The sequence below is a fragment of the Tachypleus tridentatus genome, chromosome 5 (assembly GCF_004210375.1).
Source record: "Tachypleus tridentatus isolate NWPU-2018 chromosome 5, ASM421037v1, whole genome shotgun sequence".
NCBI lineage: Eukaryota > Metazoa > Arthropoda > Merostomata > Xiphosura > Limulidae > Tachypleus > Tachypleus tridentatus.
Window position 1 is genome coordinate 40,963,214 of NC_134829.1, and position 12,132 is coordinate 40,975,345.

The following is a 12,132-nucleotide window of genomic DNA, read 5'->3' on the forward strand; positions in this document are numbered from 1 at the left end:
TGTAAATGTAATGCCCCCCGCTAGTACAGCGGTATGTCTCCAGATTTACAACGCTAAAATCAGGGGTTCGATTCCCCTCGGTGGGCTGAGCAGATAGCTCGATGTGGCTTTGCTATAAGAAAAACACATTGTAAATGTAATACCTATATTTTCAACAGTTTGCACAACTAAATGAGGGCTAGATGTTATAAAATTCACCCGAAATGGCTTTGTGACTCTGGATTTAAAAGCGAAGAAGTTTGAATACTGTTTGGTTTTCACGAGGTGGTTTCCAGTAGTAATCAAATTACCATAATAAGATTTCTAAGAGTATCCAAACCAGCGAAACTTGAAAGTTCTGAAAGGGTTAGGAAAATAGTGCTATACTTTAGAATTAAGATAACCTAACTTGAGAGTGGCAGGTGGACTAATGATGTAAATGTCAAAATGAGAATGTTGATAGGTCACATTATCACATTTTTTCAATGGAGATATGCCAGGTGGCTGAAACACCTTGTCTGGAGATACAAGAATCTCTGACGTGAAGATGTTAACACTTTTCATATGGGCTTGGTCTATTTGATTGAACTCATAACCATAAAGTAATTGCTACAGTTTTCATAGTACAACTTTATAATATGATGCGTGTATTTTAACGAAAGTTGTCAAACGTTTATGAAATATTGAATGTCTTTTGTACAAAAACAAGAAGGAATCCTCAACAGCTGCAGAACTTTAAATCATTTTAAAGATTAAGTAAACTAATCTATGATACTTTTGTTTTCCTTTTTGTTAGTTATATTTGTGTGCACCAGCAATATCGAGCGTAGGACTTGCGTATACTCGAATTAATTTTATTAACCATTACGATCTCTATCAGCATATCCCTCAAATTAAACTTTAGGTAGGATTAGTAAAAATTAATATGTGAAATTTTTGACCTGTTCAAATACATCAGTTGAGTCCAAAATTGTAATTGACCAATATGATGAAGCTATGAACTAAACGTTTGTACTTGGGAAAACAAAACAACCCAGAGCCATTCTATAAGTCGCTATGTCGTGGCTAAAATCAGATTTTGCAAAGTATTTATTTTTAAATTGTATGTTAATATATGGAATCATAGTTTTAAATGCTCAAAGGGCAAAGTGATTTTTATGTTAATATTAAAAGTACTTTTCGTTTAAAGGTTATAACTAGACTCTGCCTTAGTAATGCAATTCCTGACACACCCACATATATATTATAGTGAGTAAGTTACATTAAATTCTGTATTTCAGAGAAGGATAATAAGTAAATTTGTGGAGGGAGAAGGTCTAAAGAACGACTATCATAATTCTCATACTAAGTGAGACTGGGGATTTTTAAAGACATTTTCTTATAAGATTAAGGAATTAAAATAAATATTATAATAAATTTTGATTTACTAATCAGGTTTCGGCTCCGAGTTTATTTGTTTACAGTTGATAATAATATATTTTAATCAAATCCTAAAGTTAATTCTCTAAAATGCTGTGACATGCACACTCTGACCTAACCATAGTGACAGGGTTAAGTCATTCCCTCTAAGAATATCCTATTGAGGAATTCAAAGCAGCATGGAGATAAACCTCAATAAGCATATTTTCAATGGATTTTAATTTGAAGAGGCGTTTGGTATCTTGTAGTCAAGGTGTTTCAACCAAGATGTCTCTAGATTGTAGCTTTTCCACCAAATTCAGAAAGCCGTCAGGCTCCTCTAGTCTGTTTTGAATGGAATGGGGAGATATCTACCCTAGAGATTTATCTGAAAACTAAAGAAAAATAAGAAATTGAAGAATAGGACTGCATGAAGCTGGTCACTGTGGGACAGTCTTCCACTGGAGGTACTTTTTCAATTATTATATATTTTTATTATTATGGATCGCCATAAAAAGCAGAATATTCAATACCCACTGTCCCCACCCATTATGAAATACTACTGTACTGTCAAACAATGACAAAATAGCAATGGTCTCATTGGCACTATAGCTGTACCAGACATAATGTCCCCACCCATTATGAAATACTACTGTACTGTCAAACAAGGACAAAATAGCAATGCCAGGGTCTCATTGGCACTATACCCAAAGAGCTGTACCAGACATGATGTCTACAACACCTTTTTCTGATATCTAATATAATTGAGTTGAACTTTTTCATACAGGAGCAGCCAACCGATTTGTGGAAATTACCTGTTTACAAGAAGTCAAGGTCATGGTAGTTTGCTGCTGTGCCCCCGAAATATTAAACTACCATAATCCTCTCCTCCTCTTCACGAGTTGTCTCACACAATAAAAACATGGACAGATGTTTGGATCACAGAAGAGGTAAATAACTAATGAAGAGATCCAATAATGCCTGTGGAACAAGAAGTTCGTGGGTGTTGGGTATGCATATTCCACAGACAATTAGTGTGTGTGCACAGATAAATCTCATAGAACAATTGCTTGACCAAGGTAGTTCATATATTACTCTCTCTAGAAACAGCTTATAGGGAAATGATGATTCTAATGAGGCAGTTATAATCTTTCTTCAATCTATACACTTGGATAAAGTTTTTACCAACAGTGATTTATCTGACCTTGAATGTTCGATCTGGACATTGCTATCCAAAATCAAATTCTTGACCATTTGGATACTTTGTTCTCTAGTTAGACAGTGATGATTTTCATTCTTGTTTTCTAAAGCCTCAAAATTATTCTTATGCTAAAATGGAAGAAACCTACTGTGAAAATCAATTTGCCAAGCACTTTTGGAATAGTAACTAGCTTGCTTGCATGGTAGAAAACAAAATTCCAAGTGCAGGTCTGATGTTTGATGTGATGGGGCCCATGGATGTAAATATATTAACTTGTATTCCAATGTGACATGGAAAACCCTATTGCATTGTCAAATATACTATCCTAGACTGCTGTTGATCATAGACTGGCCAGTAAAAACAATGCTAGCCATGGATACACCGTGGAGAAGCCAACTGACATAACAATTCTAGCATAACCAAGCCTCCATGTGGCTTAAAAGCCACGAATATCCAACACCTACACCTTACCAAACTCCTTTGAAGAAGACCTAGTGACATAAACGTCAGAAACAACCCATTCTGTGTCCTTTGGCAGGTGTTTGACCATCTAAGATCTGTGCCCACCTCCAGAAGGACTACTACATCCTGAAAGCACATAAAAACCATTTGTAGAGATGAAGTTGATCTGATGATTCAGTGAGATTTGAGTAAATCTTTCCAAATTGAGGGATAGTGGCCAACCTTCAATGACATAAACCTTACTGATAACCACTAACAAGGTAGCAACTCACTTTATGATGAGTAAACAGACACCACATGGTCGTTCTTCCAGCCGTGGGGACGTTATAAAGTTACGGTCAATCCCACTATTCGTTGATAAAAGAGTAGCTCAAGAGTTGGGGTTTGGTAGTGATGACCAGTTGCCTTCTTTCTAGTCTTACACTGCTAAATTAGGGATAGCTAGCGCAGATAGCCCTCGTGTAGCTTTGCGCGAAATTCAAAACAAACCAAACCAATCTTTGTTAAAGAGTTTGTATACATTTATAATTGTGTTAAGATTTAATTGAATTGCTCAATTTTGTTGAAGAATTTTCATTTTTGAGCTTTTCATTGTTAAAAGTTTTTCTTTGTGTGTGTGTGTGTGTGCTTGGATCTATGTTAAAGGGTTATCACTTGGATTATATGACAACAATTACCTGTATTTGTTAAATTAACCTTCTTTTAATAATATTCTGTTATTTGTTTAACGGTTTTACCACCCATGTTATAAGTAAGTTCAAATGGTCAAGAGAAAATTAATATATTCCCTAGCCAGACTGAAAGTTTATTATTATTGGTTTTCAATTTTTGAAATTAAAAAAACTTTTTGGTTAGAGGGCAAGCTTGAAGTAGGGGAGAAAGAGGAAAGTGTTGTACATTTTTAATCTGATTTTAACACTAATTCCGTATATGTACAGGCTTGACATAATGCATAGTCAAGAAAGCAATTAACGTAATGTTCCTGAAGCCTTTGTTTCTTGTCCTTGAACTGAGGTCACATTTGTTTTGCCTATAGCGAGCATCGACAGAATGCTGAACGTTATGCAAAAAAGCAAACAGTATTGTCTTCATTGGTAATTTGGCCCAGCATGAACAGGTGGTTAAAGCACTAGACTCTTAACCTGAAGTTCGCGGGTTCAAATCCCTGTCACACAAACATGCTCGCCCTTTCAGCCGTGAGGGTGTTATAATGTGACGGTCAATCCCATTATTCGTTGGTAAAAGAGTAGCCCAAGAGTTGGCGGTGGGTGGTGATAACTAGTTGCCTTCCCTCTAATTTTACATTGCTAAATTAGGGACGGCTAGCGCAGATAGCCCTCGAGTAGCTTTGCACGAAATTCAAAACAAACTAAACCAATCACTGGTAATTCAGCTGGTAACCTGAGGTTGCAGCCTTTACTATGATTGAATGAGAATGACCAATAATGTGGACAGTGCTAGACACTCTGGATAAATCCAACGTTACCTGTGAAGTAAGGAAGGTTGAAATTAAACAGTTTGGAGATGAGTTTGGCCTAATTACAACTAATCCAGTAGAATAATCCGTAAAAATACCTGTGAAGTAAGGACCGTTGAAATTAAACAGTTTGGAGATGAGTTTGGCCTAATTACAACTAATCCAGTAGAATAATCCGTAAAAATACCTGTGAAGTAAGGAAGGTTGAAGTTAAACAGTTTGGAGATGCGTTTGGCCTAATTACAACTAATCCAGTAGAATAATCCGTAAAAATACCTGTGAAGTAAGGACCGTTGAAATTAAACAGTTTGGAGATGATTTTGGCCTAATTACAACTAATCCAGTAGAAGAGACCAGTCTATTTCCATAAAAGCAAGTGTTCACATTGCGTTTGTGTCTGAGAATAAATAAACAAATTTTTACTTTGTGACCAGTTTCTTTATTTCGTTCTCAAGACCTCAGTTATTCAAAACTTCAAGACTATTTAATAATGAATATTTTGTTGAATATCTTGTTATTAAATGATACAGTTTTATTGTTCTCAGGTTAATTGATTTAACTGAATATGCAACACGATCACAATAAGCAGAAACCATAAAACAAGTATGTTTATGTTACTTTAATTTTGTAAACAATTTAGCTCGACATTCATTTTGTAGCTTAGGTGACTATCGTATGATAAACGCCTCGATTTACTGACGGTCCCCCAAACTGCCAAACAGTTCGGATACCGTACAAGGCATATTTGAAATGAACATTGTCACGTACATCTACTACACAGAATTAATATACTTGACTATGTAGAAGTATCTGAGAAATAATACTAAAATTACTCACTCGGCATTGACGATACAACCATATTCGTGAACACTATTAGACTCGAAAACTGAAAAGGAAGAGAAACGTATGTTAGTTCTTATGACTAAACATTGACAGATGGTTACTGCATGCATCTTTGAGAGATGCTAGACCGTTTTCATGTCTGTACCTCTTTCATTAGAATTCAATATTGGAAATTAGACTCATAATGATTCTATTAAAAACCTTTTAAATCATTATTGAATAAGATAAGCTGTCACTTTAAGAAGTCGATATATTGGTTACATCTCACAAAATATTTGAACAGTTTGTGTAAGTCTTACTAGCACGTTAACTCTTTAGTTCCTTTTGGAAAACATTTATTTGCTTAGTGTATGGGAAGTCCAAGGTTCAGTAAAGCTCATGGGTTTATATGATATAAACTATAATATAAAGATTGGATGAAATGGTTGACTTTATTAAAATACTTACACACTAATTCACAAAATTCAACAAAACCACCTTAATGATATCATATATAATACTTATCACTTAATACAAAATAACATAGCAATTATAACAGGAGCGAAAGGTGAGAGGTGAGTTACACGAACAAATATTTATCATCAAGTTAAATATTAAAACTTACAGCAAAAGTCTGATTAGAGTCTCTTCCATAACTGGATGTGGAATAATAATGGATATTTTCTGGGTCGCCCTCTCGATCTCGCCAAACTGCTCGCTGTAGTCGTAAATGCGACTCCTCAAATTTATACATAGCTTCTACCGCCTGAAAAATGAATAACAAATGGGCAAAAAATGATCTTGTCAGACAAGTGGCTGACTTATTGACAAAGGTTGGATATTCACTGAGCAGTTTCTGGTGGTACGTATAAATCAGCAATAATATCATTATCTTATCAGACAAATGGCTGACTTATTGATAAAGGTTGGATATTCACTAAGCAGTTTCTGATAGTACGTATAAATCAGCACTAATATCATTCTATAAATTTTACATTCATCTACATGCATGTAAAACAAACGTAATGGAGCGAATATTGTAAAAGAGTTATTCAAGATATATGTAAACAACTTGCATATCTTATTATCTTTTCCCCTTGCCACCCATATGACCTGTTTTAAACAGGTTAAAAAATTGACCCTTCTTGTTACAAGTAAGTAACATGTGGTGATTTGCAAGGGCATATGACACTTACAACTTGTTCCTTCTATAAGGTTTATATTTCAGAACTTTCGGGCAGACAGAAAAATTTCATATTCTGAAATCATACAAGACATAAAACTTTAGTGTTCTATTAAAACGATTGGTAAAGAAAGGGAAGTATGATATAATTTGCTTCAAAATTGTTGCATAGTAGCAATTGCTACATAAAACGTTGCATAAGAAATGGAAATATCTGGATGTCAACGAATGAGTAAGTTGTTATCACATTGTCTCAACGCAGAAATAAAATATATGCGTCAAATTGCATATAAAACGTTTCAAATATTATTTATAATTACTACATGTATTTTTGAGTGATGTTAAAATTTTCTGTCTATATTTCTTCTTTTAGAAAACGTACAAGGGTGGACGAAAAATAGTGTCCGTTCTTAACAATGTTGTTAATTTATGTCTTTCATTAGATAACATAAAGATACGTAAAACTATACGTTTTTATAACGCACTCTACGAAATCTTTTGAAATCCTAATTTTAACACCGGCTTTCCATGATGTTAGTTACATTTTATTATAAAGAGTGTCGTGCACGTGCTGTGGTTTCTTAGACCTTCGTATTCCAATTAGCTTACAAAATGATCAAACAAGTTTCTCTGCAATTGTGGAGTCGTTAAAAGATTGTTTGTTTTGTTTGTTTGTTTTTGTGAATTTCGCACAAAGCTACACGAGGGCTATCTGCGTTAGCCGTCCCTAATTTAGCAGTGTAAGACTAGAGGGAAGGCAGCTAGTCATCACCACCCACCGCCAACTCTTGGGCTACTCTTTTACCAACGAATAGTGGGATTGACAGCATATTATAACGCCCCCACGGCTGAAAGGGCGAGCACGTTTGGTGCGACGTGGATTCGAACCCTCGACCCTCAGGTTACAAGTCAAACGCCTTAACTCACCTGGCTATGCCGGGCCTTAATCATAATAACCAGGGATAGAAATAAGGAGTATGCCATACCTTTAGTTAGTGAAGGTTGAAAATAACCTTTACATAACTGATACTACTGTGAGAATACGTGGCATCAATTAAATCAGGGTCAAAATATTCACATTTTTGCATGTCTCTGAAGATTGACCAAAGATGTGGCTTTTCAATGGCAGACAGCATACTGGAGATACTACAAGTAGGAAGAAAGAGATAGTGAATGAAGAAAACACTTGCTACAAGTATTTGTGGGGCATTATCTAACGTGCTGTGGGGTGTTACATTTGTTACTTTTAGGATAATGTTTTTGAAAGCAAACAGTCTCTAAATAGGCATTGATGGGTTTATCAACATTAGCTTATCCCATAAGCACAGCTACCGTATTCATGAAGAAAGATAATTGGAGATTTTCATTAATTATTATTCACTTGAATATTTGTGGGCAGACTCCTGAAATAACTGAATATATATTAGATTTTTAAATTGGTTATAGGAACATCCACTTCTCACGCGCAACAGAAATTTTACTTCACAGGAAAAACTAGGCCTATTTTTTCAATTTTGGAACGTATTCATAGTTCTGAAAACCAATTTCTATTCCTGTTAACAATATTACCTTTTAATATTTGAATATTTATTTGAAGATTGTGAAATTGTGTTAGTAAGTTATGCCCAATCAGTTATTTTTCCTATTTTTAAAACTTGTATTATGCGGTAGGCCTACTGAAAACATATCCGCTTATGTTGATCATCACATCAAAAGATATCCTCCCCCCTCTCCCCACGTTTGATGTCGTACATTAAAGACGCAGCAAATTTTCCAAACATGACCTATATATATGTAAAAACGGCTCGTTTGGGTTGAGAAATTTTTTTTTCACTCCTCTACGTAAAAAAACTTTTCTCAACCCAAACGAGCCGTTTTTACATATACATTTCTCTACAAGTGGGTTTTCTCGACATCACTGATTAAACATGACCTCTGACATCAACAACAACGGAAAACTTCCTCGAAACACCACACTCTGTAATGTGTATGTTTCTTCTCTATACACAAACATTCCCCACGACGAAGGCCTAAAAGCCCAAGAATCTTCTCTGCAGAAACTAGACAAACCCAACACTCAAATTATTACAGACTTCGATTAACTAGTACTTACACACACAGTTTTCATTTTAATAATGAGTTCTATACTTAAAAACAGAGGCACGGCTATGGACATCAAGATGGCACCAAACTGTGCCAACATTTTTGTGAGAGACTTAGAAACGAAACTTTTGGACAGCTGCACAGACGAACCAACGTTTTAGAGACGCTACATCGATGACATTGTTTTCTTCATTTGGGTGGGAGACGAAGATTCATTACTGTTCTTTTATAGACGTGCTAGCACCTTCCACAATTTATTAAATGTACTCCACTTGAATGTAACCCTAACATCAAAAGATGGTGTTCTACATAGTGACTTGCACCGAAAATCAACGGATAAATCTTTAATCACGACACTTACATAATCAAAGCTGTCATCCTTCACACTCAACATCACATTCAATCAAGCACTTAGCTTAAAGAAGATATGCTCTGATACTACAAAATATGACCGTCACATTAATTATTTGAAACATACTATGACTGAAAGAAGTTATAACCAAAACACTATCACCCAACAAGTCGAAAAGGCTAACAATATACCACATGCATCTGCTCTGAAACAATTACCTAAAACCAATTATGGGCGTGAAGGTCAATCCCACTATTCGTTGGTAAAAGAATAGCCCAAGAATTGGCGGTGGGTGGTGATGACTAGCTGCCTTCCCTCTCGTCTTACACTGCTAAATTAGGGACGGCTAGCACAGATAGCCCTCGAGTAGCTTTGTGCGAAATTCCAAAAAAACAAAAACAAAAACAAACTCTCTGTTTTTTTTAATAAAATAATTCTAAGAAATATTGTTGTTTATTGTGGAAATGTTTATGCTGAAGACCGAAATGAGAAAATTCTGAATTGTCACGTTCTTTATCTACCAGTAAATTATTGATTCTAGCTATATGAGTATTGAACTTAATTTAGACTTGCAATAACTTTCGAAAGTACAGTCACGTGGGACCTATTCACTTGCAGATGGAGGTACGTAGTTCGTCTGTTGCTGATCAGTATTGCCAAGTGAGCGTATTTCTCATTTTACGAATCATATTTTCTTGATATCGTTTTTGCCAGACTGAGAAAATCACAACGATATACTGTACAGAATGTCATCAGTGAAAATGGGAACTGGGGAGAGATGGGGTTAGATATCAGAGGCTGTTTTAGGTCATTTTCTGATAATAAAAAATATTGATTGTATGGGATTCTAGAACCGAAAATCTTGTTTAAAAAAATGCGCAATTTTCCACAATTTTCATAATTTGTGCAAACTCCCTGTTTTAAGGTTGCTCAAATATAGTCTGAAAAACCAAGAAGAAAACCATATTGACCTAAATGTACGTATTTTAATATTGGGTTTAATTCTTTATAGAATATGTACCATGAAGTTCATACAAAAGGTATAAAGTTGCAGTCTTAAAAATAATACAGTACTAACAACAAAAAATGTGATCGAAAAGGTTTCCATGTAATTCACGCGTCGAAAAACCATCCAGTTCAATTCCTAAGCAAAAAACCGACCATTCGAAGTATTAGTAACGATATACAGGGTGGCCCGTAAGTTCCTACCCATCCATATACCTTATGTATTCAGTATATCTGTGTGCTGCCCTCATTCTCGCTGCAAAATATTATGCGACGCCATGTTCTGTGAGACATTTTCAAGTGTAAATGGGCTTAAATCGGCCATATTTTTCTGACAAAAAAGAAAAAAAAATTATAATACATGCGTAATTGAATATAACATGATAACATATGGATGGGTAGGGACTTACGGGCCACCCTGTATTATGCGCATATAAACTAATAATACGCTAAAAACATCCCTTACGTTTCTGGTATAAAAGTTAAAAAAAGGGCTAAAATAGCAACGTTTTCGTCTGCTACTTACCTACCTGATTCCTACAAAAAAAATTTTGAGCTTTCTTGACACATTTGTGGGTATTAGCTTTAGATATTTCGATAAAGACATACAGTTTTTATAAATCGTATACATATCAAGCATATATTTAAATATTTTTAACCAAATTCAACCCAACAAATCTTTCTTACTTGTACAATTTTTATTGCAGCATGTATATATATCTTTTGATACTTTTTATGGCAGATATATGAATAACCAAGCATCTCTATTTTCAATTTAAATTTGAATTTTTTATTCTGTATTTAGTGATTCTAAATTCTTTTAATTTTTTGTGAGAAATATTCACTAAAATTTATAATTCAATTCTTTCATTGAAGGGTTTTTTTAGATTATCTAATAAAAATAACTTCATTTCCTGCTCACATAACAATAACATATTACTTAATTTGGTCCTTTAACATTTCTATTTGCTCTAATGCTAGTATACTTCCCTAGGCCTACTTTCAAATAACGTTAATTTACCCTTCGTTATACAAATGGACTTGTTTGTACAAAGTAATCACTATAGCTAACACACTGCACGACTGGTTCACTCCCTATCGGCCCGGCATGGCCAGGTGGGTTAAGGCGTTCAACTCGTCCTCTGAGGGTCGCGGGTTCGAATCCCAGTCGTACCAAATATGTTCGCCCTTTCAGCCGTGGGAGCGTTATAATGTGACGATCAATCCCGCTATTCGTTGGTAAGAGTAGCCCATGAGTCGGCGGTGGGAGGTGATGACTAGCTGCCTTCCCTCTAGTCTTACACTGCTGAATTAGGTACGGCTAACGCAGATAGCCCTCGTGTAGTTTTGCAAGAAATTCAAAACAAACACTCTCTATTATAAAAAATCACTCTATTGTTTTATTAAAACAACCCTCTCCCTAGCTGACTTAATGGTGCTTCACGAAATGCTATATTTATTATTTACATGTGTGTTTCTAGATATTTCTAGAACCTTCTTGATCTTACGCTTTCTAGCTAAGATTTAAATCAAACAAATTACAACATTATAAGTATAGCTTAGAGCAAAACGATTATTTGTGCTTCCATGATGTACCTTTTCTACAAGAAGACAATTGTTTAACGTATAAAGATATATGATATTTTCAGAAAGAACTGTATAATCAAATCCCCTTTGCAAGTGGTGGTTTTGTTCCTAAAAATAAATGAACAATTTGTTTTTAATTCAACGTTTTTCAGTAACGTTATCCTAATAAAAATTTTGGGTTTATTAATTTTTGTCACTTTTTTGAAATTACTCAACCAGTGAACTTTTTCTCTTGAAACCAGTATGTAAATATTTTGTGACCTTTCCTTCGAGTAAAATTATTCAGTCAGGGGCTAATTTAACTTTCAGCCACATTTTATTGGTTTATACTTCTTTACGTTCATGAAGGCACCTCAAAACTTACTGATTCAATTTGAAATCTATATTTCATATAATATAATTATTTAAAATTGAGTCATTATTGTCTGTAAAACTGTCCGTTGCAAAGTTCCTTAATTTGAATCTCTTATTACTTTCAATTATCTTAATCTTTGTTTGTTTCTGAATTTCGCGCAAAGCTACACTAGGTCTATCTGCGCTAGCCGTCCCTAATTTAGCAGATA

At 34.8% G+C, this 12,132-nt stretch overlaps 1 pseudogene across 1 annotated transcript in view; it reads right to left on the reverse strand.

Annotated features, from left to right (window-relative positions):
• The window catches only part of LOC143251000 (CD109 antigen-like), a 91,242-nt pseudogene that overhangs the window by 22,770 nt on the left and 56,340 nt on the right, over window positions 1–12,132 (reverse strand). Inside the window, exons 13-14 of the transcript XR_013028459.1 lie at window positions 5,965–6,105; window positions 5,355–5,403 (exon numbers count right to left, since the gene is read on the reverse strand). The product of XR_013028459.1 is annotated as a CD109 antigen-like (transcript). The remainder of the gene's footprint in view (window positions 1–5,354; window positions 5,404–5,964; window positions 6,106–12,132) is intronic.